General features: G+C 39.5%; 1 long non-coding RNA gene across 1 annotated transcript; it reads right to left on the bottom strand.

Moving 5' to 3' along the window:
- On the bottom strand, positions 1–26,920 carry LOC113610045 (uncharacterized). The gene is made up of 3 exons (XR_003428914.1): positions 26,773–26,920; positions 9,476–9,529; positions 1–103 (listed from the first exon to the last, which is right to left on the bottom strand). It is a non-coding gene; the product is annotated as an uncharacterized LOC113610045 (long non-coding RNA).

Raw genomic sequence — 26,920 nt, 5'->3', positions numbered from 1 at the left:
ACATGTCAACTTAATCAGATCCAGGTGAGGCTTTGGCTTGTCAGGTGTCATTCCTTAAGTGAAACTCCTTGAGTATGGTTCCTTAGATCTCAAGCCCTGTGAACTAAAGAGACAAGTTATCCATATATATATACATCCATATACACATACATAAATACATACATGAGGGGATAACTCATCCTATATATATACGGGACAGGCACAGGATAACCACTCTGGACATTCTTGTTCAAAAAGAGAAAAAATGAGATGTCCAAAGCAGTCACTGTTCCATAGCAATTCTGAAATCCATTCAGCTACATGTTAGAAGTTCTTGATTCAAACTCATTCCTACTCCTGACCAGGAATGATTGTTCATGGCTCTTGGCTTCAAGAACCTCTGAAGGTCACCTGGTACATCAGGTACATTTTCTACTTTCCTGATTCATTCCTTGAAAGTTAGCCTATTTTGGAGCTGTGTAGTTTTCTCAGTAAAATTTTGGAGTTCCAAATGCCTGTTTTCATTGTGTACTATCTCCTTCAGTCTAAGCTGGTGTTATTTCTGTAATTATAATTATTTTTAGAAACTCTGTGGGCCTGCCATGAATCTTATCAGGGTTTACTTCATTAGACAAAAGCCACACCCACAAATCTCTTCAAGGTAAATTCTTCTCTACCTTGAACTTCTGCTGAACTATGGAAGGACAGTACCCTTTAGCTTCTTCAAAGCTCTGTTGTTTGAACAGTTCTCTGAGGCACCATCTTAGATCTTCCTGAGGTCATAAGCAAAGTATTTTAAAGCTATACTCTTAGCCTCATCTCTAAACTAGGCTTTCTTGGCAGTGGCCTGGAATTGATCTTTGCTGCAAACCCATTTCTTCATTTTAGTTTTGTTTGCCATCTGCGAAGACAGAATTTTTAAAAACCATCCAGTTCTGGCTTCTTTGTGTTTGACAATCCTTCCTTTGGTTTCTCTCTTTCCTCTCATATTTCATTACAATCAGCAAGAAGAAACCAGGTGGCACCTTCAGCATTTTACCTGGAAATGTCCTTAACTAGATTACCTGGCACATCATGTACATTTTCTACTTTCCACATTACCACAGGGGACAGTCTTACTAAACTTTCTGCCACTATGTAACAAGGATCCCCTTTTCTCCAGTTTCCCTAAAGCTGTTCCTCACTTTCCTGTAAGCTCTCACCAGAGTCTCCCTATGGCAACCAGGCCTCTATTAACACTTTCTGACACTCTCCTCAAAGCCTTTACAGCCTTTGCCCACTACCCAGTTCCAAAGCCACTTCCACATTTTTAGGTACTTATTAGGATAGCACCCAACTTCCAGGTATCAAAATCAGTATCATTATCTACTGCTGTGTAACAAATTACTCCAAAACATAGCAGCTTATAACAACCATTTATTATATCACAATTGCTGTGGGTCAAGAATCAGGAAGCAACTTAACTGGGTGGCTTTGGCTCAGGGTCTCTCATGAGATTATAGTCAAGATGTCAGTGGGGCTGTTTTCACTTTTGTAAATTGAAGTATAGTTAATTTACAAAGTTGTGTTAGTTTCAAGTGTACAGCGAAGTGACTCAGTTATATATATATATATATATATATATATATATATATATATATATATAATCTTTCTCAGATTATTTTCCATTATAGTTCCATTATAGGTATTACAAGATATTGAGTACAGTTCCCTGTGCTATACAGTAGGTCCTTGCTGTTTATCTATTTTATATACAATAGTGTATATATGTTAATCCCAAACTCCTCCCGTGGCATTCTTTTAAAGGCTTCAGTGGGGCTGGAGAATCCACTGCCAAGATGGTTCACTTGAATGTGTACTGTCAGAGGGCCACTGTTCCTCACTGGCTGTTGGCATGGGACCTTAGTTCCTGGCCATATAGGTCTTTCTTCAGGGCTTCTTGAGTGTCCTCATGACAAAAAACTGGCTTCTCTCAGAATGAGTGATCTGAGAGAGAAAGAGAAAAGGGGAAGCTGCTATGCCTTTTATGATCTAGTCTCAGAAGTCACATAATGTCACTTCCACCACATTCTATTCATTAGAAGCGAGTCACTAAGTTCAGTCCACACTCAGGGGAGGGGAATTAGGCTCCACCTTTTGGAAAGGAGTATCAAGAATTAATGGACTTCTTTTACTTTGTGAATGTATTTTAAAACCATATCGATACCCATTAAAAATAATGAGGTATGTTAAAAAATACTAACTTAGAAAAGCATTGTTGATATATCATTAATTAAAAAGAACAGAGCAAGCAATGATATATATAGCGTGATTTTTTATTTTATTTTTATTTTTTATATATTTATATATATAGCGTGATTTTTTTATTTTATTTTATATATAGCGTGATTTTTTTATTTTGCAACCAAATCTTACATATGTAGGTGTAAGCATAAAAGTTTCTAGAAGCTTACAGATGAAAATGTTGATAGTACTTACAGAGGTATGGTAGGTGGTTGGAAATGAACCTAGTGGACTGCAGAGGAGTTTTACACATTACATTGAAAAAGAGGAATAATTACAAGTAATTTTTTACTCCTTCTTTGTGTCTTTCTGTGATTCCAAACTTGCTAAAATAAACATGTATTGCTTATATAATTAGAAGGTAGCAAGTGTGCATAACAGGGAGAGATTTAACTTTTAGCTATAAACATTGGATTGAGATTGGAAGAGAATGGAGATGAGACCTTACCCAGATCTCAACATAATGATCAAAAGCCCAACAGGAACACCAGTTTGTTAGTACTGAAGACCTGATTTGTTGAAAGTGGATAAAATCAGCCCTGTAAATTGTGAAAAACATAATTTCAATTCTATCTGTTGGATGACAGGGTGTTGACAAGATTTTAAGAAAGAATATATAACAAAGGATTTCTGATTAATACAGAAGATTGAAACATACCTTCCCTACTCTCCTCTCCTGAAATTCCACTACAATGTCAATAGAAGATGAGATAGACACACACACACACACACACATACACACACACAGAGAAATAGAAGAAGAGGGGGAGGGAGGTAGATACTGATAGAGAAAGAGAGAGGGAGAGAGAGAGAGAGATTGCAAGAGAGAGAGAGAGAATGAGAGAGAGAAGGAGGAGAGAGAAAGGGAAGGGAACAGGAAGAGAAAGAACAGGAAGGAAGACAGTGGTGTAATTTTGGCAGCTGGAAAGCTGATGGATTAGTGGTGACTGACTCCTTAGACCAGGGGAAGCTGAAATCTAAGCCTACAAGAGCTGAAGTACGTCAACTCATGCCAGGGATTTCCAGAAAAGAAAGCTCAGGAATTGAATCCACCAAGTACTTCAAAATATTGCGGAACAGGTAGGGAAGAAAACAGAGTGTTGATTGAACATCTACATAGGGTGTACCCAGATCCTTCCCTCTATACCATTCCCCAGCTGGATAACTGCCTCTTCTTGAATCTGGCAGAAAACTAGAGGTTTACTCTCTGGAGATGTCAAACCAGAGGTCTCCAGACTTAGGGCATTCAGCAGAGAGGAGGACGGAGTACCATACCAAAAACAGGGGAACTGAATGAAAGCCTCTATTCTAAACAACCTCTTCCATGGCTCAGCTCTTAGAATGCTGGCAGTCATATTTAAAGGCAGGAGATTATAGGATTCCTCTCTGAGGAAAGTGATCAGCCAAAGAGGAAAATGAGAAAAACAAAATAAACTACTTGCACTTGGGAGACCCCTGATGAAATAGCTGTGTTCTACTCATTATCCTTCAGTGAAGCCAAGTCTTTAATAGGCCCTATTCTCTCTTCTCACAATTTTAAGTCCTCTTTCTTAAATATGAGCAAAATAAGAATAACAAGAGATTTGGGGAAACTTTTAACAGCAGACAGACCAAAACAAATAGAAAAAGTTAGCACAGATGAAACAACATAGGAAGCAGAAAAAACAAAAACAAAAAACTATAATCATCTTCACGGATGATTACATCCCTCCATTACATCCATGACACATGCACACAAAAGTTATAAAAAGAACATTTAGAAAACCAAATAGACCTTAGAAATTTTAAAATATGATACAAGAAATTACAATTCTGGAATAAAGTTTAGAATGCATTAATGATAGGTATATAGAAAGTTATCAAATGAAAAAAGTTAACTATTAATTCTAGGGAAAACATAACATTATAAAAGAAAAGAATATAATACAGTACTTAGCTAAGATAAAAATAATGTTCACATAGACAAAATAATGCAAACTCAAATACTGATCTATTTAAAAATATGATATAGATAAATGTGTGGGTAGATGAAGGAGGAGTCTGTGTGGTGTCCAGGGGTGTCATGATGTATCTTCAACAGTGGGGAGAGCCTAGAAAATCTCTAAAATACAAAATTAATAAATAGTAGAATAAACTTGCTCATTAGAAAGCTGTGGTAGGTATTTGTCATTTCTTTTCAGGCTGTCTAACTCCTTTTGAACAACATACTGTTATATTTGGGGAATTTACTGCCATATGAATCCTGTATCCCCAAAATAAACTCCCAAATTCTGTTCCAGTGTCCTTTTCAGCTAGCGCAGACCCATGTGACCTGGGCTCTGCCAGCAGACTCACTCCCGTGAGATTCTGATCTAGAAGTGAGCAACTTGAGGAAGGTGATCCCATATGGAAAGCATTTGGCTGGTGAGGGCTGTAGCAGAGCAATTCAGCTTTGGAGGGCGGCCACAAGGTTGAGTTCCAGAGCAGAATTGACATCCATGGGGCCCGTGGTGGTAGAATGTGTCTTTTTTCAGGGGAGTCTGCTGTATGGTTTAATCACTGTTCTTGGAAGCTTAGCATCCCCATGAGCTACCCCATGTCTAGAGTCAGTCTGTTGTTTCCAAGTACCTAACAACTCTCAGAACTACAGAGGCAAATACGAAAAGAATAGCTAAAGAACTTGAAATGGTTACCTCTGGGAGTGAAAATCAAGGGTGGGAAGAGGTTGATCAGGAAACTACTGATTTTTGTCTTTCTCTTGGGCTTTCTAACCATGACTATTTGACTTTCTAGCTATGTACATATATAAGTTTGATAAAAATTAAAACTGAAACAAAAGAAAACAAAGAGACAATAAGAACTATCTTTTGGAGAGTATAAATGCACCACAGAGTGCTGCATCTCCTTTTTTTGTCTGTGGGAGACATCACCAACCGATAAAGCTCTCATTCCCTACAGAGGCTGGAATCTCACTCACAGTCGTTCCCAACACTTATTTTTAGATATATTGGAGTTCAGTCTTCAGTTGAAAACTCTTTGCCATTCTTGGCCTAAGAGGAAATGCTCAGTCTTGTGTAGGCCTGGCCTTGCATTTCTGAACTTAAGTGAAAGAAAGCCCAGAATATGTTTCACGGTATACAGAATTAGAACATATATCCTAATTCTGAGAAATACCTTTATTAAAGGATGTACGTCAGTACTATAGAACTCTGTTATTCCAGTGAAACTGCTACAGTTGAAAGAAGTCATTTAGGTTTCTGAACATTAACATGAAGATATACTTTGAAGCTTTACAGCACTATGATTAATAGAATTTTATTACCTCAGAGTTTTCAAAGTAGCTTAATCTCTTCACTAGCAGTATCGGCCTAGCATTTTATAAGAAAATCATGTTCCTTCAAGTCAACATATAATTAATTCACATCTGGAGATGAGGCTACTATGACAACATGACAATTTATTGTGGTTTGAACACCTTTGGAAAAGGAATTATTAAAAGGAAGAGAACAGAAATGCTTTGGGATAGAAAAATAGAATACCAGAATTATCTGGACAATTTTTAACAGTCATTTGCAAGGACTTATTGGCACTCTTTTATCTTGGTGTTCTTTCTTTCTTTTTTCATTTCTATGACACAGTGGTAGAATTATTTGTTCTATAATGAAAATGAGTTTCTGTACAAGATTCAAGAAGCATACTTAAATTCATCAAGTACAGCATCTGTTAAAATCTCCTGGCATTAAAGAAAATGTTTAACTGGATTTATTTCCAACCTTTTTATGAAATGCAGAACAATTGAGAACTAATTAGAGATCTAATAACCCTCTCTACTATTTCTACAGGTTGGACCATTGTTTTATGTAGAGAGAGGTATATCAAAAAATCACTTTCTAAACAGCTTTAGGGTAGACATGAAATTGAATAGAAGGAATACATTTTTCTCTGAGTCTACTGTCTTCATTGTAAAGGTACAGAAAGACGTTAGCTACGAGATGAAAGCCTTATGTGAAATGTGTAGAACAGGAGCTAGTGGGTTCCCTCAGAGTTTCCTGACACAGCCATGACATCTGTGCTATTCCTCAAGCAGGACACATCTGCACTGTCTTTGATTCTTCCTGCTCTCTCACTTTTTTTTCTCAAATTGAAGTACAGTTGATGTAAAGTATTATATTAGATTCAAGTGTTCAACATAGTGATTTGACAATCAAATACATGACAAAATGATCAACACAATAATTCTAGTAATCATTTGTTACATACAAAATTATTACAGTATTATTGACTATATTCCTTATGTTGTCTATTACATCTTGTGACTCATTTATTTTATAACTGGAAGTTTGTACCTCTTAATCCCGTTCACCTATTTTGCCAAACTCTGCCTCCTCCTCCCCGGCAATCGCCTGTTTGTTCTTTGTATCAATGAATCCATTTCTGTTTTGTTTGCTCATTTGTTTTGTTTAGATTCCACATATAAGTGAAATTATACAATATTTGTCCTTATCCGACTCATTTCACTTAGCATAATACCTCTAGGTGCATCCATGCTGTCACAAATGGCAAAATTTTATTCTTTTTTATGGCTGAGTAATATTCCAGTGTGTGTGTGTGTGTGTGTGTGTGTGTGTGTGTGTGTGTGTGTGTGTTACATCTTCTTTGTCCACTCATCTATCCATGAGCATTCAGGTTGCTTCCATATCTTGGCTTTTGTAAATAATGCTGCAGTGAATATAAGGGTGCATATATCCTTTCAAATTAGTGAAAATTTGTTTTCTTAAGGTAAATACCCAGAAGTGGAATTGCTGGATCTTATGGTAGTTCTGTTTTTAATGTTTTGCAGAACCTCCACAGTGTTTTCCATAGTGGCTGCACCAATTCACATTCTCACCAGCAGTGCACAAGGGTTCCCTTTCTCTGCCTACTTGCCAACACTTGTTATTTATTGTGTACTTGATAACTACCATCTTAACAGGTGTGAGGTGGTATCTCACTGTGGTTTTGATTTGCATTTCCCTGATGATTCGTGATGTTGAGCATCTTTTCATGTACCTGTTGGCCATCTGTATGTCTTCTTTGGAAAAATGTCTATTCAGAACATCCACCCATTTTTTAAGTGGATTGCTGGGTTTTTTTAAAGAAAAATATTGAGTTGTATGAGTTATTCATATATTTTGGATATTAACCTCTTATCAGACATTTTTGCAAATATTTTTCCCATTTGGTAGGCTGCCTTTATATTTAGTTGATATTTTTCTTCTCGGTGTAAAAGCGTTTTTAGTTTGATATAGTCCCATTTGTTTATTTTTCCTTTTGTTTCGGTTGCCTGGCTCCAATGCCAGCCAAGGGCACCTGCCAGGCCTGGTGAAGTGTGGGGGCTGCTTTGGAAGAGCACCGTGCTGTTGGGTTCATGGGTGAATCCAGGGTTAATTGGTTGCATGGGGAGACTCAGTAATGGCACCTGCCAGCACTGGGCCAGCTAGGTAGAGGGTGAGCTAGAAAGAAAAAAACCCAACCAACCAAACAACAAAACTGGCATCCACCAGCTCCTTTATAAGAAAAAGTTCCATCAGATCCCTGCCCTCAGGCACATACCCTAAACTTGGTCAATGAATCTCTAGGTGCCTTTCATACTGCTGCTTCTGTGCTGGGCCTTGGAGTTTTTGTGCGTGCCCCTTAAGTGTGGATTCTCAGTTTCCTACAGCCCTCTGGCCCACTTGGATATAAGTCCCACTTGTTTTCAAAGCCGGATGTCATGGGGGCTCATCTTCCCTGTGTGGGTGCCCCGGGCTGGGGACCCCAATGTGGGATTTGGAGCCCTTGCTCCTCAGGGGGAACCTCTGAGGCTGTGATTTCCCTTCGGCCTGTGGGATGTGGATCCCAGCCAGACCGTGTCTCCACCCCTCCTATTCATCTCAATGTGGCTTTTACCCTTTACCTTTTTACTTATTTATTTTTTGGCCACCACGTGGCATGAGGTATCTTAGTTCCCCTACTGGGGATGGAACCTGTGCCCCCTGCAGTGGAAGTGTGGAGTCTTAACCACTGGACCGCCAGGGAAGTCCCTACCCTTTATCTTTAGTTGTAGCCCTCTTTTTTGCTAGTCTTCAGGCTGTTCTCAGAGGTAGTTTCCCCATATGTAGTTGTAAATTTGGTGTGTCCATGGGAGGAGGTGAGCTCAGGATCTTCCTACTCTGCCATCTTGAACCACCTCCACACCTTTACCCTGGCATTTTTCAGTCACACTTTCCTATTCCTTGGAATTTGATTGTGTCTGTCTCGTCTTTATTTTAATCACATGGCTAATGGGCAAGGGCACATGTTTATAGCTTGAATTTTCTGGCCCACAAAGTCTCAGAGGAGGTTGCGTCTCAGGTCCTGGAGAGGAAGACCCAGCAGGGCATGGTAAATGAGATATGGGGCAATGTGGGTAACGACACAGTGTTAGACAAAGCATCAGAAAAACTAGGTTCCCAAATTCTGCCAAAGCAGTGGAGCGACTTTGGGTAAGCCACTTAACCTCTGAATCTCATTTCTCTCATCTGTGAAATGAGATGATTGGGTTTAATCATCTCTAAGATCCTTCCCTGCACCCAATCCCTTAATATTGATGTGGCATGTCTTAACCTTTTAGAATTCCTATGGATGAGTGTTAAACATAGAAAGAATGTAGGAAGGGTAGCCTGTATTCTCTTAGGGTAGAGGTTTTTTTAACCAAAAAACATGACCAGTGTTAAAGCAGTGCCAAGACAAGTAGAGTTCACGTAGGAATCCATTTGAGTAGTTTAAGGTTGCTATGATTATGTCTAGTTAGAAAAAGGTATTAAGAAGCTGAGTATAAAATATCTTTATAGGAACTATCTATGTAAAGAACAAAGCTTCAAGAAAAATGAAACGTAAACTCCCTAAAGGCATAAAGTGACTCACATATGTTTTTAGTTGTTTGTTTTTGAACAATGTATAAAAAGGAATAGTATACTTTTTTGGTAAGGATACTTAACTTGGTTGGGTAGGATATGGGGGGTGGGGGCAATTCAGATCACAGCCTTAGCCCTATCTCACAAATTTGGGCAAAGTAATTATTTTTCTTTATTTCTGGTTCATCATCTTTTAAACTTTGAAGGTTTACTGTTTACTTTTTAGTACTGTATAAAGGAAGGTAATTCAGCAGAGTGTTAGGGGACAAAGACTGTAGAGTCAGACAGAACTGGAGTTGAATCCCAGCCCCATGACTTACCTCTCATGTGTCCTTGGGAAAATGAAGTAATCTCTTTGAGCTCAGTTTTCTCATCTGCGAGGAGAGAACAGAAATCTTCCATTTTTGCCTGCCAGGCATTTTTCTACCTTCCCGTAGGGACACTCACTCCACGTGCTTAGCTCAGTAGGGGTTGAGCTCTGTTCTATTCGCATGGTTGGATATGACCTGGGCCTGGTCAACCACATTGCCCACCTCCCTAATCAATCTCAACTTCAGGGAGAGGCAGAACGCCCAAGGGAGCCAATCAGACAATTCCCTGGGATTTTACTCCCAGACTGTAGAGAAGATGCTTCCCTTTTGTTTGGGTTACTAAGGGGGTAGAATATAAGTTTGAGTCTATTGACGCCCACCATGATTGCTATAGGAAGAGAGATTTTGGCGAGATAGAGATGGGGATAAGGAAAGGGATATAGATGGAGCTCGAGACAGAGGAGAGGATAGAGATAGAGCTGAGGAGAGGAGTAGAGTTAGGGATAGGAATAGGAATACAGTTAGAGATAGGCATAGAGATAGAGTTGGAAGTAGGGATAGGGACAAGGGTGGAGCTAGAGGTAGGGACGGGGATGAGGGTAGGGTTAGAGGTAGGGATACAGATAGTACCTTAATAGCACTGTTTGAGCCCTGGATCCAGCTGAACCACTACCCCCAGATCCTTTGGCTAATTGAGCCAGTAAATTCGTTTTGCTTAAACTAGTTTGACTTGTGTTCCTATCATTTACAACTAAAAGAATCTGAACATAATACTTATCTCATGGAATTATGGCAAAAATTAAATAGAACAAAGCATGGAAAGCACATACCACAGGGCTTGGCAGGGACAAGTTGCCACAGTAAGATGCTAAACAGGTGGTGGCCATTATGATAAGTAATTAAAGCTAACATGTACTTATTTATACTTTTATGCCATTTTTTACCCTAAGAAGGTTCAAGACAAAGAAGGTAAAATATAAAAATTTAAAACAGTATAGTATAAAATGTTGATATGTTTTTTTAAAAAAATAAAAGAGAGGCTGCCTAAAATCATAAGGCCACAGACACCCCAAAACACAACACCAGATGTGGACCTGCCCACCAGAAAGACAAGATCCAGCGTCATTCACCAGAACACAGGCACTAGTCCCCTCCACCAGGAAGCCTACACAGCCCATTGAAACAACCTTAGCCCCTGGGGACAGACACCAAAAACAGCAGAAACTATGAACCTGCAGCCTGCAAAAAGGAACCCCAAACACAGTAAGTTAAGCAAAATGAGAAGACAGAGAAACACACAGCAGATGAAGGAGCAAGGCAAAAACCTATCAGACCTAACAAATGAAGAGGAAATAGGCAGTCTACCTGAAAAAGAATTCAGAATAATGATAGTAAAGATGATCCAAAATCTTGGAAATAGAATGGAGAAAATACAACAAAAGTTTAACCAGGACCTAGAAGAATGAAAGAGCAAAAAAACAATGATAAACAACACAATAAATGAAATTAAATATATTCTAGAAGGGATTAATAGCAGAATAACTGAGGCAGAAGAACGGATAAGTGACCTGGAAGATAAAATAGTGGAAATAACTACTGCAGAATAGAGCAGAGAAAAGAAAAAAGAATGAAAAATATTGAGGACAGTCTCAGAGACCTCTGGGACAACAGTAAATGCACCAACATTTGAATTATAGGGGTCCCAGAAGAAGAAGAGAAAAAGAAAGGGACTGAGAAAATATTTGAAGAGACTGTAGTTGAAAACTTCCCTAATATGGGAAAGGAAATAGTTAATCAACTCCAGGAAGCACAGAGAGTCCCATACAGGATAAATCCAAGCAGAAACATGCCAAGACACATATTAGTCAAACTATCAAAAATTAAATACAAGGAACAAATATTAAAAGCAGAAGGGAAAAACAACACGTAACACATAAGGGAATCCCAAAAAGTTTAACAGCTGATCTTTCAGCAGAAACTCTGCAATCCAGAAGGGAGTGGCAGCACAGATTTAAAGTGATGAAAGAGAAAAACCTACAACCAAGATTACTCGACCCAGCAAGGATCTCATTCAGATTTGATGGAGAAATTAAAAGCTTTACAGACAAGCAAAAGCTAAGAGAATTCAGCACCACCAAAGCAGCTTTACAACAAATGCTAAAGGAACTTCTCTAGGCAGGAAACACAACAGAAGGAAAACACCTACAATAATAAACCCAAAACAATTAAGAAAATGGTAACAGGAACATACATACCTTAAATGTAAATTGATTAAATGCTCCCACCAAAAGACATAGACTGGCTGAATGAATACAAAAACAAGACCGGTACATATGCTGTCTACAAGAGACCCACTTCAGACCTAGGGACACATACAGACTGTAAGTGAGGGGACGGAAAAAGACATTCCATGCAAATGGAAATCAGAAGGAAGCTGGAGTAGCAATTCTCATATCAGACAAAATAGACTTTAAAACAAAGACTATTACAAGAGACAAAGAAGGACACTACATAATGATCAAGGGGTCAATCCAACAAGAAGATGTAACAATTGTAAATATTTATGCACCCAACATATGAGCACCTCAATACATAAGGCAAATACTAGCAGCCATAAAAGGGGAAACGACAGTAACAAAATCATAGTAGGGAACTTTAACACCCCACTTTCACCAATGGACAGATAATCCAAAATGAAAATAAATAAGGAAACACAAGCTTTAAGTGACACATTAAACAAGATGGACTTAATGGATATTTATACAACATTCCATCCAAAAACAACAGAATACACATTCTTCTCAAGTGCTCATGGAACATTCTCCAGGACAGATCATATCTTGGGTCACAAATCAAGCCTTGGTCAATTTAAGAAAATTGAAATCATATCAAGTATCTTTTCCGACCACAATGCTATGAGACTAGATATCAATTACAGGAAAAAATCTGTAAGAAATACAAACACATGGAAGCTAAACAACACACTACTTAATAACCAAGAGATCACTGAAGAAATCAAAGAGGAAATCAAAAAATATCTAGAAACAAATGACAATGAAAACACAATGACCCAAAACCTATGGGATGCAGCAAAAGCAGTTCTAAGATGGAAGTTTATAGCTATACAAGCCTATCTTAAGAAACAAGAAACATCTCAAATAAACAACCTAACCTTACACCTAAAGCAATTAAAGAAAGAAGAACAAAAAACCCCCAAAGTTAGCAGGAGGAAAGAAATCATAAAGATCAGATCAGAAATAAATGAAAAAGAAATGAAGGAAACGATAGCAAAGATCAATAAAACTAAAAGCTGGTTCTTTGAGAAGATAAACAAAATTGATAAACCATTAGCCAGACTTATGAAGAAAAAAGGGAGAAGACTCAAATCAATAGAATTAGAAATGAAAAAGAAGTAACAACTGATACTGCAGAAATACAAAGGATCATGAGAGATTACTACAAGCAACTATATGCCAGTAAAAGGGACAACCTGGAAGAAATGGACAAATTCTTAGAAATGCACAACCTTCCCAGACTGAACCAGGAAGAAATAGAAAATATGAACAGACCAGTCACAAGCACTGAAATTGAAACTGTGATTAAAAAACTTCCAACAAACAAAAGCCAAGGACCAGATGGCTTCACAGGCGAATTCTACCGAACATTTAGAGAAGAGCTAACACCTATCCTTCTCAAACTCTTCCAAAATATAGCAGAGGGAGGAACACTCCCAAACTCATTCTACAAGGCTACCATCACTCTGATACCAAAACCAGACAAAGACGTCACAAAGAAAGAAAACTACAGGCCAATATCACTGATGAACATAGATGCAAAGATCCTCAACAAAATACTAGCAAACAGAATCCAAAAGCACATTAAAAGGATCATACACTATGATCAAGTGGGGTTTATCCCAGGAATGCAAGGATAAGAATCACTATAAGCAAATCAATCAACGTGATACACCATACTAACAAATTGAAGGAGAAAATCCATATGATCATCTCAATAGATGCAGAGAAAGCTTCTGACAAAATTCAACAACCATTTATGATAAAAACCCTCCAGAAAGTAGGCATAGAGGGAACTTTCCTCAATATAATAAAGGCCATATATGACAAACCCACAGCCAACATCATCCTCAATGGTGAAAAACTGAAACCATTTCCACTAAGATCAGGAACAAGACAAGGCTGCTCACTCTCACCACTATTATTCAACATAGTTTTGGAAGTTTTAGCCACAGCAATCCAAGAAGAAAAAGAAATAAAAGGAATCCAAATCGGAAAAGAAGAAGTAAAGCTGTCACTGTTTGCAGATGACATGATACTATACATAGAGAATCCTAAAGATGCTGCCAGAAAACTACTAGAGCTAACCAATGATTTTGGTAAAGCAGCAACATACAAAATTAATGCACAGAAATCTCTTGCATTCCTATACATTAATGATGAAAAATCTGAAAGTGAAATTAAGAAAACACTCCCATTTACCACTGCAACAAAAAGAATAAAATATCTAGGAATAAACCTACCTAAGGAGACAAAAGACCTGTATGCAGAAAATTGTATGACACTGATGAAAGAAATTAAAGATGATACAAATAGATGGAGAGATATACCATGTTCTTGGATTGGAAGAATCAACATTGTGAAAATGACTCTGCTACCCAAAGCAACCTACGAATTCAATGCAATCCCTATCAAACTACCACTGGCATTTTTCACAGAACTAGAATAAAACATTTCACAATTTGCATGGAAACACAAAAGACCCCAAATAGCCAAAGCAATCTTGAGAAAGAAAAATGGAGCTGGAGGAATCAGGCTCCCTGACTTCAGACTATACTACAAAGCTACAGTAATCAAGACAGTATGGTACTGGCACCAAAACAGAAATATAGATCAATGGAACAGGATAGAAAGCCCAGAGATAAACCCACACATATATGGTCACCTTATCTTTGATAAAGGAAGAAGAATATACAGTGGAGAAAGACAGTCTCTTCAATAAGTGGTGCTGGGAAAACTGGACAGCTACATGTAAAAGAATGCAATTAGAACACTCCCTAACACCATACACAAAAATAAACTCACAGTGGATTAAAGACTTAAATGTAAGGCCAGACACCATCAAAGTCTTAGAGGAAAACATAGGCAGAACACTCTATGACATAAATCACAGCAAAATCCTTTTTGACCCACCTCCTAGAGAAATGGAAATAAAAACAAAAATAAACAAATGGGACCTAATGAAACTTAAAAGCTTTTGCACAGCAAAGGAAACCATAAACAAGACCAAAAGAGAACCCTCAGAATGGGAGAAAATATTTGCAAATGAAGCAACTGACAAAGGATTAATCTCCAAAACATTCAGGCATCTCATGCAGCTCAATATCAAGAAAACAAACAACCCAATTCAAAAATGGGCAGAAGACCTAAATAGACATTTCTCCGAAGAAGATATACAGATTGTCAACAAACACATGAAAGAATGCTCAACATCATTAATAATTAGAGAAATGCAAATGAAAACTATAATGAGATATCCTCTCACACCAGTCAGAATGGCCATCATCAAAAAATCTACAAACAATAAATGCTGGAGAGGGTGTGGAGAAAAGGGAACCCTCTTGCACTGTTGGTGGGAATGTAAATTGATACAGCCACTATGGAGAACAGTATGGAGGCTTCTTAAAAAACTAAAAATAGAATTACCATATGACCCAGCAATCCCACTACTGGGCATATATCCAGAAAATACAAAAACTCTAATTCAAAAAGATACGTGCACCCCAATGTGCATAGCAGCACTATGTACAATAGCCAAGAACTGTAAACAACCTAAATGTCCATCGACAGATGAATGGATAAAGAAGATGTGGCATATATATACAGTGGAATATTACTCAGCCATAAAAAGGAATGAAACTGAGTTATTTGTAGTGAGGTGGATGGACCTAGAGACTGTCATACAGAGTGAAGTAAGTTAGAAAGAGAAAAACAAATACCGTATGCTAACACATATATAGGGAATCTAAAAAAAAAAGAAAATGGTCAGAAGAACCTAGGGGCAAGATGGGAATAAAGATGCAGACCTAGTAGAGAATGGATTTGAGGATATGGGGAGGGGGAAGGGTAAGCTGTGACAAAGTGAGAGAGTGGCATGGACATATATACACTCCCAAACATAAAATAGATAGCTAGTGGGAAGCAGCCGCATAGCACAGGGGATCAGCTCAGTGCTTTGTGACCACCTAGAGGGGTGGGATAGGGAGGGTGGGATGAAGGGAGATGCAAGAGGGAAGAGATATGGGGACATATGTATATGTATTGCTGATTCACTTTGTTATAAAGCAGAAACTGACACACCATTGTAAAGCAATTATACTCTAATAAAGATGTTAAAAAATAAAAACAATAAAAATTGGCTTATCAAAAAAACAAAACAAAAACACAAACAAACAAAAAAGAACAAGCTGGCTTGTTCAGGCAACAATGATCACAAGGATAAGCCCACATTCACGCATGCACTAGTGCATTTGTTTTGCTCCATAAAGATCTGAACACTTATACATGTGTGTGCATATATGCACATGCACATACACGTACACGCACACACTATACAACAGATCAAAAATGTTGCACTACAATTCCAAGTAGGTTGGTCACAGAGATTAATAATAAACATGAAGCAGCCCTGTCAATTCCAAAATCCAGAGGATTCAGCTTTCTTTTTAATAATGGCAAAACCAGAAACAGCCTTATAAATATTTTTAAACATAAACTCCTAGGCTGTATTCCTTACAAAAGTTTTCAAGTTCAGGGGAATTCTGAATATTTTATGATGTCAAAGGATTTGGGGGGATTTGGGAAATTTTAAGAGCTAAAATTTAAATATTTTAGGTAATAGTCAAACTAAGTATAGTCATTAAATCACTGTTTTAGACACTGTGAGTATCTGTAAATCAGAGACTGGTTTTCCGATTCCCAAGACAATAAGTCCTTAAAATAAATAGTCCAGTGGGTTTTAGCATCAGCAAAGAACAACTTACGAAATCTATGACACTGTTAGATTTCCATCTGTTCCAGGAGCTGTTGACGATACATGTGAGGTTACCCAGGCACTATTTCAAAATGATGTGAACTGTAGGGATCTTTAATCATTTGCAGAGTCACTATGTGAGGACGCCACATGCCAGGTGCAGGACAGCAGATGCAGTCCCCAATTTACCAGGTTCATGTCACAATTCATTCCCATTATGGCAGTCTGGTATTCAAAATCTGCTTGAAACTAGACAAACATATGCTGGATGGCTGCATGTTTCTCAGGCTCATATATTATACCTAGCAGGTTTCTGGATAAATTAATTTATTCCTGATCTGCAAGAATCATTTGGAATTGTCTCTGGTCATCCATGTCAAAACCTTAAGGTGCTAGAGACTAAAGCAGGATGAAACTCCCAGGCTTCCCAGGACCATGACAGAGCCTTCCACATTTGATGCTAATATATTGTAAAGTATGTGCTAATGAATTACAAATGGTGTCACACAGTCTTTGCACGTTGTCATATTAATTCAAGATTTCAGAATTTCAAAATGCATTTTCAATATGGTTCAAGTGTATAAATATCAAGGAGGCATTGACCTTTATCAAAATGATTTTTTCCTGTGTTAAAAAGATCAAAATTTAACATAACAGGGCACACGATTTGACTTTGCTGTAAAGTGGTTGATGAGGAGAACTGTATCTGCCCCCAGATTATTCACATGAGGACTGTGAAACCTTTCATTTGCACTTTTTTTGGGAATGGCAGGAGTGTGGATGGGAGCTGGGGGAGAAAGAGGAATATTGCAACTAGTGAGAAAAGAGAACTGAAGGATGTCAGTTCTTTAATTAACTGCTGCTTGTCATCTTTAGCACAGAGAATAACAAAACCCTGCAGGCACTAAATAAAATGAGCCTTTGAGAGGTTTCTCATCCTAGGCAATCTACAGTTTGTGTCAATTTGGAGTCACTGATGCAAACATTTTGTTCAAATACTTTATTGTTTGCTAGCTGCATGACATCCACAAGAATGTTTTCAAGGTCAAATGAATATTTTGATAAGTCAGAGTGTGGGATGCTGTGAAGTGGGCTCCTTGAGGTAGATCAGGGACCTTGAATGAAGCAAATTGGAGCTTCACCTCAAGTCCCCAAACCACTAATACGCTTACACAGCTATCAATTCCCCCCCACCTTTTTTTTTTTTTTACTTTATATACTTTTTTATTGAAGTATAGTTGATTTAAAATACTATATTAGTTTCAGGTGTACAGCACAGTGATTCAGTATTTTTACAGATTATAATCCATTATAGCTTATTACAAGATAATGGCTATAATTCCCTGTGCTATACAATATATCCTTGTTGCTTATCTATTTTATACATTGTGGTTTGTATCTCTTAATCCCATGCCCCTAATTTGTCCCTCCCCCCTTCCCTCTCCCCTTTGGTAACCATTAGTTTGTTTTCTATATCTGTGAGTCTGTGTCTGTTTTGACATATTCATTTGTTTGTATTATTATTATTTTTTAACATCTTTATTGGAGTATAATTCCTTTACAGTGGTGTGTTAGTTTCTGCTTTATAACAAAGTGAATCAGTTATACATATACATATGTCCCCATACCTCTTCCCTCTTGCGTCTCCCTCCCTCCCCCCCTCCCTATCTCACTCCTCTAGGTGGTCACAAAGCACTGAGCTGATCTCCCTGAGCTATGCAGCTGCTTCCCACTAGCTATCTATTTTATGTTTGGTAATAACACCCACTTTGTCTCCAACAGGATTTACGACTGGAATCAATCAGTTCCAGCCTCAGGGGAGCCCAGATCAGAAGAAAATAAAACTGTAAAAATACTGATTTTTGTCTTACCTTGTCAGAATCTTCAATTTCAGGGGCAAATGTTTTGGGCACCTTTATGACCACCGCATCATTCCCCATACTATTAGAGCAGCAATCACATTGAACTTGTTCATTGCCATGTCCCCATTTTCTGGCCCAGTGCTCGGCACATAGCAAGTACTCAATAAATATTTGTGAACAAAAAATAGATTCAAGGGTCACACGATTAAAACTACCTCTTCAAACTAACTTAGGAAACATCCCAGGGAGTTTTAAGCAATAATTAAAATCTTATATTTTGACTCATGTCCCAGAAACTTCTTAAGGGACTTGTGAATTTCTAATATGCTAACCTCTCATTTTGTAAAGAATCGTTGTGTGTGCTTCTGGACTTATATGCTAACAAATAATTGAGGTATTTATCTACTCGTAACTGTAGAAAACGAGTCCAAACTGTAGGAGCTTTCTGTATTAAAACAACCCTCCCAAAAAAGATTTACTCTTTAGGGGAATAATATAAATTGTGGGACATTTTAAATTGTGATTACATAGACAATTCTAATAGGACATCACCCCATGGAAGAATAATACATTCTAACCAACATTTTCACCTGTTTCATTGGGAAGGGAAGTCCTTTCATGAAAACATCTTACACAGCAGCCATCAGGGGGCATCATTAGTGTGATCGTAGCATTGGGGAACCTCTGTTCCCCATCATACTGAACATCACCTTAACGTGGGTATCTTGGGTTGAACTCTGATTAGAGTTCCCATGGGTTTATTTGGGAGAAAAGGGGGAGAGTGAGTGATGAGTTCCCTCTAAGTAAAAATACAGTAGGACATCTCAGGCTCACTTTATTCTCCCCATTCTCCATTCCCAAGTACTGCCATCACTAATCAAATCGGTTTCATTCTTTCCTAGTTTATCATTCTAAAAACTATGTATTGGGCTTCCCTGGTGGCACAGTGGTTAAGAATCCACCTGCCAATGCAGGGGACACGGGTTCGAGCCCTGGTCCAGGAAGATCCCACATGCCGCGGAGCAACTAAGCCCATGCGCCACAACTACTGAGCCTGCGCTCTAGAGCCCACGAGCCACAACTACTGAGCCTGCGTGCCACAACTACTGAAGCCCGTATGCCTAGAGCCCGTGCTCCACAACAAAAGAAGTGCAACAAGAGAAGCGTACTGCAACAAAAGAGTAGCCTCCGCTCACTGCAACTAGAGAAAGCCCGCGCACAGCAACGAAGACACAATGCAGCCAGAAATAAATAAATAAATATAAATTTTAAAAATAAATAAACAGGGCTTCCCTGGTGGCGCAGTGGTTGAGAGTCCGTCTGCCGATGCAGGGGACACAGGTTCGTGCCCCAGTCTGGGAAGATCCCACATGCCGCGGAGCGGCTGGGCCCGTGAGCCATGGCCGCTGAGCCTGCGCGTCCGGAGCCTGTGCTCCACAACGGGAGAGGCCACAACAGTGAGAGGCCCGCGTACAGCAAAAAAAAAATAATAATAAATAAATAAATAAAAAATAAATAAATAAATAAGTAAAAAATATGTATTGTCCTTTGCTGGATACTTCCTAAAATGTGCATATTTAATACTTAATTTAATTTTTAAATGGTTGCTGTGGCACTGACTGCTAGTTATCACCCAATACATTATATAAATGAGTTATACAAACATGTTATAAAAGATGATCTTGGTCTATTGACCCGTGGGTTGTTTATCACTTCACCGCATGTTGAGATCTATTCGTTCAAAAGTCTACTGGCATCATGCTCAAAATTGTACACATCCAATTCTTTTAAAAATAGCCCCAATAAGCAGATTTTTAGCCATTTAGAGCCCAACTGCTTTGTATACCCTGTGAAACCTTTCCCAAGGTTGTCATGATACCTGTCATGTCCTGATAAGGTAGAGCCCTGTGGTTATGAGATCCCAAGCTGCTATGGTCCTTCCGAGCTCTCTGACCCAGAGACTTATCACCCTCTCCTATCCTCCTCTTCTGTGAGGTCTCTTGCTCTTTTCCTCCTAGATGGTTGCCCCCACATTGTAACTTCTGGACTTTCTCCAGCAGTGATGGACTTCCCTTCTCACACAACTTCATCCAAGTGCTACCCATGTGAGGACACAGCGAGGAGACAGCTGTCTATAACAGGAAGCGGACCCTCACCAGACACCAAATCTGCCAGTGCCTTGATCTCAGACTTCTCAGACTTCAGAACTGTGAGAAATAAATGTTTGTTGTTTAAGGCACTCAGTCTATGATTTTTTTGTTACAGCAGCCCAAACAGAATAAGACAACAATCATCATAGGAGAAAGATTACAGGCAAGGCTCAGAGAAGTGTGAGCAGGAAAGATATTTGGGGAACAGCAAACAGTCTAGTGGTTTAAATCATACAGTGCATGCAGGGAATGATTGGGAGACATGTTTGAAAAGTGTGTTTGGGTCACATTAGAAAGCCCTTAAATACCAGGGCCCTGAATGCCATTGATTTTGGCTGGCAGTAGAGGGTCCCTAAAGGCTCTTGAGTGAGACAGTGATGTGATGGGAGCTGTGTGCCTGTAAGATGTATCTGGAAACTGTGTGAAGACTGGACCAGAGAGGGGGAAGACAGGAGATTAAAAAGATACCACTTCAGTGGCTTTGTAGTTATCCAGCAAGATAATGAGAGTCTGAACTAAAGTGGTGGAGGGGGAAGATACAAATAACATTCAGAGATTATTGATCATTCCTCCAACCGTAATACAGATGATGCCATCCTAAGTCTCTCATTCCGTCTATTTTTATCATTGATGCTATAGGTAGCCAGACAAACTGGCATTGCTTGTAGCATGATTATATTTCTTCACATCAAACACATCAACATACTCACAAAGAGATCTTGAGCTTCCCAGAAATAGACAGAGTACATAGGTAATTTACCAAACTGATAGAATTAAATACTCTAATAGAATAAAAACAAAATGGTTAACTGAAGAGCCTTGTTGGCTGGAAACAGCAATTTCCCATAAAGACATTTATTTCATTGAAAATGAAGTTCATAAGTTCATGTGTTGGTGGGGTATCTTTCTATAAAATACATTTGCATTTTTCAAAATACCTACTAGCCTCAAAAACTAATAAAATTTAGGTTAAAGATTTCACTTGGAAGGAAATAAGCATAGTGGGCTTCTACAATGCATGTGAAGTAATTATCTCAAATAACATTAATTGCCCAGGTGCTGCTAACAGGGCCCAGGCAACTGGGACATTAAAACTGCAGCCATAATAGAGAATTATTTCAGAAGTTACTTTAAAAAGCTTTTGCCTATTAGTCTCAGTGGGCTGTTTGCCTCTCTGGCATTTCTTTTACCTCTTCCTCTTCCCCAAATTGTGGGGCAGTCCTTTGGTTCTTGAAAGTCACTTGGAAGAAACAAGTGACCTATGCTATACTAATTGTTTTCCATCACTGGATGTTTCCATTTCCACGGGGAATGGTTCAGGACTCATGATCTGACAGGGAATCTATGGAAGATCCTGGCTTTTCCTTGTTAATAACAAAAACTCTGACTCAGATTGGCTAAAATAATAAAGACTTTTATTTCCTCTTACAACAAGAAGTCTAAAAGTAGAACAATCCCAGCCATACCATAATAAGCTTTCCAGGGGCTTTCCTGGTGGCGCAGTGGTTAAGAATCTGCCTGCCAATGCAGGGGACACGGGTCAAGCCCTGGTCCGGGAAGATCCCACATGACGCAGAGCAACTAAGCCCGTGCGCCACAACTACTGAGCCTGTGCTCTAGAGCCTGCGTGTCACAACTACTGAGCCTGTGAGCCACAACTACTGAGCCCGCATAGAGCCCTTGCTCCACAACAAGAGAAGCCACCACAATGAGAAGCCAGCGCACTGCAACGAAGAGTAGCCCCTGCTCGCCACAACTAGAGAAAGCCCGTGTGCAGCAATGAAGACCCAACGCAGCCAAAAATAAATAAAATAAGTTTATTAAAAAAAAAATCTGCTGACCTTTAAAAAAAAAAAAAAGCTTTCCAGGTCTCAGCTTTGTCTCCTCCATAGTTTGGTATTGTCCTCAGGATAGTTTTCCTCATGATCACAAGAAGGCTGCCAGTAGCAACTACCACAACACACTTCCTTTCTTATACCAAGCAGGTGAAATAGAGAAGGAACCTCTTGCCTTTTGATATAACTGGGCTAATTTAGGACATAAGCTCAACCTGAGATAATAACAGACCAGGAGAATACTTTCCTGATTAGCTTAAACCTTAATTCCTGATTCAATCATTGGTAAGAGGGGTAAAAGTACTATGATTGGATTATACTAGTCAGGATCCGTGCTAGGGGCTAGAGATGGGATGAATATCCCCCCAAAGCAATGTTCTCTTAGAAAGGCAGAAATTAGAGGTGGGGAGAGATGATGTAAAAAAATGTTAAGAATACATGTATACATGTAGCAACAATATGATCAGTGAGTTGCAAAATAGATTACTCTGCAGAAATGTCAAAGTAGGTGTAAGAGATGGCAGGGAACTGATTAGATGAGTTAATCCTATCAAGGACTTAAAATAGTAGAGGGTAGAGAGAGAGGATTAGGTGTGAAAATTTTTTAAAGAAAGAGATGCTGGTGTGCTATGAGTCTCAAGCCCCCATCCTAAGGGGGAAGGGTGTCTACTCCTATGGGGGCAAAGAATGTCACCTGCACTTCAGTTAACAAAGAATGTCGCCCGCCATCAAGCCATCAGCCATTGCAGCCATGCCCCCCTCCACCCCGCCCATGGTGTGCCCTGGGGGGAATTCCAATGGAGAAAAACATATTTTGGCCATAGATAGTTAAGATGCATATCAAAAGTATAATTCCAATGAGCCCAGACTCTTGGATCTTCTCACACTTTGAAAAGCACTAAAATCATTAACTTGATATGTCTGTTTCTTGGGATTAGCAGTAATCTTTTGATGGTCAACTACATGTTTGTTTTTGTTTCTGAGCAAAAACTCTTATATTTCATGGCTTCTCCCTTACCTCCTTGGAACAGTTCCTTGGAGCTATCTGAGAGCTTATCTCCTGGGCTATAATCTTCAGTAAGGTCTCAGGATAAAACATAACTTGCAACTTTTACGTTGTGTGGGGTTTTTTTCAGTCAACACCTAACACAAACTGAGTAAGAGGGGCCGAAAGGGAATCATTTGGGTAGCTTGCTGTTTCCCCTGCAGTTACAGAATCAGCATGGATGTGGCTTGACTCCTCTCCTCAAAATCTACAGGCTGGAGATGGGTTGGCAAGCTGTTTTGGTGGCAGAGTGACGGAGGGTTGCTGCTATGCTATGATGGACCTGCACTCACAGAGTTTTGGGGACAAGGAATGTGGGAATGTTTCCTGTGGCCGGGATGTGGGCTATATGTGTGAACTTGAGAGCCAGTGGGAGAACCATCTTTAATCCTTTCCATTAGGATCATCGTAGAAACAAAGAGACCTCAACAGAAATGATACTGAGCTGGATCACCCATTCCCTAGAGCTTGTAGAGGAAGGAACTGCAGGCATAGCATGTGTTCGCCCAGATCAGAGAAACTGCAGGTGAAAGACCACTATGATATCAAGGTCTCTAGAGAACCTCTAAAAGTGAGTAACTTTAAACATCTGCCAGACCCAGAAAGTATGAAGCCATATTACAAAGTACCAGTCAAATGAGAAACTCTCCTTTCCCTTCCAACCTCTCTGATATCCACTCCCCAAGGGATCATATGCTGGAAAACAAGCTGGATAAAGAACGAGGAAAGAAAGAAGGACCACACCCTAGAATGCCCTGCAGGTGGCCAGTCTATAGCAGGACCTGGTTTTGTTGATTTTAAATTTAAATCAAGTTCAGAGAGCATTTTAAATTATTGAATTGACACTGTCTTTGTATTCTAAAGTGACTTTTGAATCTTGTATTAGTTAAGAGAGATCCATAAATCATATGCTCTCCAAGAGTTTTCACCCTGGAATCACTTTCCCGTGGCCATGATCTGCGTGAGCAAAAGGGATACTCTGTGCCTTGCCTTCAATATCCAGGAAGCTAGTGACTGACTCTCAGACCTCTGCTACAGCTGCCGCAAAAAAGCAAGTGCTTTGACAACTGTGCTTGCAAAAAGCAGCAGAAGCGTGGCCTCTTATGCATGATGTCACTTCCTCCCAAATGTGGCACGGGTCTATCTGCCTGACAGACTCTAGATCAAGCTGAAGGGAGTCTGGGCATGTAATCTTAACTTTGCAGGCTCCAGCACGAAGCAAGCACACCCCTGTCAGGGGCTGGCATGGGATGGAGGGAGCCAGCCTGCAGTGTCTGCCGTAATGCCCACACCACACACCTGGTGGTCTACATCCTGAGTAGTTTCACTGCATGAATGTGTCTACTGAAGAGACAGGATTAATAAGAAATTGCTTCATGGCCTTACTGTACACTTGGAAGCCATCTACTCACCGGCACCCAAGAGCAAGCTCCAGATCCAGGTGACATCCAGGTGTGACCTCTCTCACTCTCTCCTGCCAACTGGCCACCTTTCTCCTGGCTCCTCCCTTTCCTTAGCAATGAAGCTTCTCCCCACAGGTCTCTTCAGAGCCTGTTCACATCTTACGCACCCTTTGGGGTCTCCCTGAAGGGCCCCCGGCCCCAGGAGCCTTTCCTTGGCTTTCCAGGCTCCTCTGAGTTCCCTCTTTTTCTTCCTGTCCAGAACACTTCCTGTCCAGAACAACATTTTGACATGGGATTATATAAGCCTTGGATTCGTCTGCTAATTCATTCATTCAACAAATGTTTAAGGAGCCCATACAAGGTGCTTTGTTGAACGTCAGGTGGTAAAGGCCTGGTCCCTGTCTTCTTAAACTTACAGACTATTATAGAGGAAACAGACATTAAACAAGTAAACAGCATGTAAATGTAGAATTACAGATTGCAATCAGAGCTATGAAAGAAAACTTTCAGATGTGTTGAGAGAGTCAATCAGTGGTCTGTCTCGAGTGGTCAAAGAAGGTGTCCCTTAGGAAGTGAAATCTAAAACAGGAGGTCTAAGTAGGGGCTAGCCAGATGAACAGGGGGAGCAAAAACATGCCAGGAAGAAGGAATCATTAAAGGCCTTGAGTCAGGAAGAGATGAAAGCATTTTAGGAATGGAGAGGACAGTACATTTGGGACATTGGGGCAAGGGGCAGGTGGCAGCAGTGAGAAAAGTTTAGAAATATAAACTGATTATGTGGGTCCTTCCTGGTTGTGTTAGGCACTTTGGACTTAAAGCTAAGGATACTGGAAACATTTTTGAAGGATTTATAGCAGAGCGGTAATATGACCCAATTAATGTTTTAGAAGAATACCCTAGTTCCTCAATGGAAAATGGACTGCTGAAGAGCACGAGTAGAAAAAAAGGAAATTAGCTAGGGAGCAATTACAAAAGCCCAGACGAAAAGTCATAGTGGTTGGCCACTAATGGCGGTGGCAGGGGAGATGGAAAGAATGGTTGATAATTGAGATCATAAGCTTCATGTCTTTCGTGCACGCCAGGCATCTGGCTTGGTGAAAACCTATAGCTCTACTCAGTAAGTAAATATAATAAATCAATACAGTAATTAGTTAATTACATGCTGCTTTAACCTTTTAAAAAGAGGAGCTGATCTATATTGTTAACTGGATCAAACATCTCACAGCAGCTGAGAAAGCAATTACCTAGACATATAGTCAATCTGGTTTGTTTGCTAAGTCAGTCTGGTTAATTTGGCTATATTAACAACTGAATAATATAGACCATGTGGTTATCCAGAGTTCTGTTTAGTCACTGTACTAGTTCAAGATGATACCAGTTCTGTTTAGGTCATTTTCATTGCTCATTAAATAGAGCTTTGAATGCACAACTTAGGATTTTATAGTATATAACCGTGGTTCCTAAATATTTTTTATTCCGTAAACCAATATTCTTTTCTTTTCAAAAACTGGGGGAACTGCTTAATGTGACCCCCTTTAGTTTGTCAAGAATGGGTATTAGAACAAACAATCAAGTAACTACTCTCAGAGCGAGGGTTCTTAGCTGCAAGCGATAGAAACTAAATTCTGTCAGATTTAAGTAGGAAAGAATTTATGATGAGAGTTTTGTGTGGCTCACAGAATCACCAGGAGGGCTGCAGACTTAGGGCCAAGCTATCAAGAACACTGTCCAAATCTTTGATGTGATGAAGATCGCACAGCCACTGCCAGTGCCATTAAGCAGTCGACACCATAGGTTAATCACTAAGATCACCAATGCTGCCACTGGATGGCTCTGAGAACTGACACGTGGCCCTTGGAAGTAGATATAGCCACTGCTGCTGCCACCGTCCCTCCCCAGAATGGTTGCTGGGCAGTCCTTGCTTCACAGTGCCGTTTTCGGTTCAAAGACTGGTATGAACTTACCATTAGTGGAGCGTAGCTCAGGGGCTTGTGTCCTCACTGCAAGGAAGATTAGGAAACTGAGCTTCCAGGGCTGGAGGTAGGCAGGGCTTCCCAATGAGATTTATAAAGTGCAGAATTTTCCAAATATAGGAATAGAGTTTGGACATCA

This window comes from Aethalodelphis obliquidens, unplaced genomic scaffold (assembly GCF_003676395.1).
Source record: "Aethalodelphis obliquidens isolate GAN/ISIS:26980383/991018 unplaced genomic scaffold, ASM367639v1 scaffold60, whole genome shotgun sequence".
Lineage (NCBI taxonomy): Eukaryota > Metazoa > Chordata > Mammalia > Artiodactyla > Delphinidae > Aethalodelphis > Aethalodelphis obliquidens.
The sequence above is the reverse complement of the archived record's forward strand: the minus strand, read 5'-3'. Positions and strand labels throughout refer to the sequence as shown.